The following is a 3,598-nucleotide window of genomic DNA, read 5'->3' as shown; positions in this document are numbered from 1 at the left end:
TACGGAAGCAGACTACCTCATGTTTCTCCCATGGAGCGGCTGGTGGGTTCAAAGCACTGAATTTGATTAGTAGCCAAATGCTTAAAGCACTAGGCCACCAGAGCTCCCTGTGTGTCAGAGTGCCCACCAAATTTCTCCACAGTAATTATCCCAGTGTGCAGTTTATTCTTTTTGTGTCAATTGTCTAGTGTCTGTTTTCCCATCAGAATGGGAGCTCCCTAAGGATGGGGATGAGGTGGGAGGCTCCAGTGTAAGTGGTTAAAGTGTCTTTCCAGAGACAAACTCTGTGGGTTCAAGACCAGCTGTGTGGCCTTGGGCAAGTGACTTCCTGAGCCTCATGCTGCAATTGTAAAGGGAGGATGATGAGAGCCTCTACTCTAGGGAGCTATTGTGAAAATGGAACAAGAGTAAAATGGAACCTTAGTAATCACAGGTATGTTTTCCTCCACAGTATCCTGAGTGTATAGCAGTATATTATAGGTTTATGCAACACTTACAAGTTTCAGGTGTAGAGGGTCTATTTATTTCATAAACAGTTCTTCAGGGCTCAATGTGACTTCAGAATGCTTTTCAAGCAAGATTAAGCCTATGACTTAAGGAAGAAGCTGGTGGCACAACAGTTAAGCACTTGGCTGCTGTGCTAGAGGGAAAAGACCCCAGATTCCAACACGTTCTATAGAGACTCTTATATTAAGCCTTAAACGGGACAAAGACAAAAATAAACATAATCATCTGGCTGAGGGAGACCGTCAGCATGCACACAGGACAGAGGCTGATGGAGTCCGCTGAATCACAGTCATGGAGTTCATGACACAAGATGGAGAACAAAGGCAATCATCTCAAGGTCATGACTGCTGGCAGGTTGGTCCATCACTGTCATGGGTGAGACTAGATGTGGGGAAAGGATCATGATTGGGATACATCCGTAACTGCAAGTTAAAAGGGGTTACAGGATTGGTTCTGAGGCTTTGATTACCTGGCTATGTGGTGGTCATGTAGCCCTGAGTTATTCTCACAAGGTGGTTACAGGACCACACCAGGACCCCTAAATTTTAAATTAGTTAGCATGCATCTGAATGGCTACTTTTGGTAAATCCTAGTTCTTTGGGAGAGCATCTTTCTACATACCAGTCAATCAACTTTCAACCACACTCATCCTGAGGGCAAACTGCCCTCCCTGGGCTTGACTCCCACTTGTTTGTGGATAGCCACCTTGCACAGCAAGCTCTGGGCTGGCCACATAAAGAATTCAAACAGCATCTGAACATTTGTCAGGACTCAAAATGGAGTTAAGGCTCTTACTGTAGACTACAGCCTTCCACAACCAAGTGCTTTAGAATTTAAGCTTTAATGCACTGCTAATCCAAAGACTCTGGTGGCATAGTTCCTAAGGCATTTGACTGCTAACTAGAAGGCCTCGGAAGGAAGACTGAGCAATCTATTTCCATAAGATACCGCCTCAGAAACCCAAGGAGGGGTCACTATGAGTCGAAACTGACTGAACTGCAGTGACTTTTTTTTTTTTTTAATAATCCAAAGGCTGGCAGTTCGAACCCACCTAGCAGTTCTGAGAGAGAAAGACCTGTCTATCTGCTTCCATAAAGATTGCAGCCTAGAAAATTCTATGGGGCAGTTCTACTCTGCCACATGTGGTCACTATGATTTGAAATTGACTAACAACAACAACCTTATAAGGAACATGCTATTTTTTTTTTCCTATTATTCTATTATTATCATCCCCCACTGTACAGATGGGAAATGAGGCTTAAAGAGCTTAAACAGCTTGCCTAAGGTCACACAGCTAAGAAGAGACAGAGTCAAAATTTGAACTTAGGCCAGCTAGGTCATGATCCCTGCTCTTAGTCACTAAGCCAGGCCTCACTCAACCAGATAAATATGTGGAATTTTAAAACAAATCCTCAGGCAACATTCCAACTTGAAGAGTTGGAGAGTGAGCTTTGTTCCTCCCCCATTCATTCCTCTTTCACCCATTCATTCAACATCTCCCCAAAGAGGCATCAGACCCAAGAACCTTGTCTCATGATGATGCCATTGACCTCAGGACTTTCTCAGCTTCAGTTTCTCCAGCTGCAAAATGGGGAGAAAATACCTTCCATTCTACTCCTAGGCTAGGAGCCCTAAGGGTAAGTAACACGAATGATAGTGGCTGGGCTTAGCGGTCTGAATGGATGGGGAGGGTTCTAATGGGAGTTGGGATCTGTGGCCTTGTCATGAATGGCTATAGGAATCCTGTTGACTTGGGAATTCCCTTGGGATGAGCAGCATGTAGAGCCTGCTGGAATAAAGGAAAGGCATTACAGGCAAGAGGAGCAGCGTGTCCCAGAGACAGGGTGTCCATGCTAGAGCCTCAGAAGGTAGGATAGTACCATTCCCACAGAAACCCACTCCCGCTATACATTTACAGCCACGGCAAGCTAGGGCAGTCCCCACTTCCCAGACAAGGAAACGAAAGTATGCGATGTGTCCAAGATCATAAGCTAGTAAGAAGCTGGCTGGTTTTGGAGCCCAGGCCTTCTGACTCCAGAGCCTGAGTCATCTCCTTGCTGCACTATACACTCATCCTCCCACTCACCAGGCCAAGACACAAGACTCCTTTCTGCCCATCCCCATTGCCAAGCCTTTGGCTAGAGGAGCTCCCTACTTGGGCTTCCTGTGTCCAGCCAGTATGCTGCTCCCACAAGCCATAGGTAGCCAGAGGAATCTCCTTAAAACATGACTGAAGCACTATTCTGTGAAGAACCTTTCTCCGTCCCTTGCTGTCTTTGGCGGTGGGAGTCCCGGGTAACTGCAGCCCATCTTCCAGGGCATCAGTGACACACAATGGTTAGTGGTTAAAATCATTTTTGGTATGAAAACCAACACGATGTTCTTGGAGTTGCATGCGAGACTTGCACGAACATTTACTATGGAGCCATGTCTTCAAATTCCTTTCACATTCAAAGTAAACCAGTGTGCTCCTCTTTTAATACCCCTGGTCTACTCAGCTGGGCTCCAGTGAAGGGTTTCGAGAGGAGCCTTTGTGCAGAAAAATTCAGCTTCCTGAATTCCAGATTCCAGGCCTTTGTCCACTTTTTTCTGCCTTCCACTCTCACCACTCCTTCCCACACGCACCCTTGCTAGAGTCACACCAACCTATTGGCAGCTTCCGGAACAGGCTTTTCTGTTTCACACCTCTGGGCCTTTGCTCAACCCTCTCTCTGCTTAGAATACTCTGGTCCTCTCTGCCTCCCAGTCCATTTGATGGCCTCTGTCAAACTCAGCTTGAAGTGCATCTTCTCTCTCTCTCCTACACCCCACCCCCCCAGGTGGGCTCAGAGAGGCCCCCTGTATTTTTGCACTCTTTGGATAGAGGGGTACAGGAGGACCACAAGTCCAGGGATCTGGCTGCACTGGTGCCCAGAGCCACACCAGGCATTTATAGAGCTTCATGGTAGGCACTTAGTGGGGCCTTGTGGTTTGGATATCTCAGATATAACCCCTCAAAGGCCCTGCCTAGATTCCGTCCCTGAAGGGCATCCTGCTGCTTGCTGTACTGTCTACAGGGGACAGTGCGGGCCCTGGCTCACCCCAGAACCCC

This window comes from Orycteropus afer, unplaced genomic scaffold, assembly GCF_000298275.1.
Source record: "Orycteropus afer afer isolate SDZICR_OR568_19922 unplaced genomic scaffold, OryAfe1.0 scaffold00085, whole genome shotgun sequence".
NCBI classification, from domain to species: domain Eukaryota; kingdom Metazoa; phylum Chordata; class Mammalia; order Tubulidentata; family Orycteropodidae; genus Orycteropus; species Orycteropus afer.
The sequence above is the reverse complement of the archived record's forward strand: the minus strand, read 5'-3'. Positions refer to the sequence as shown.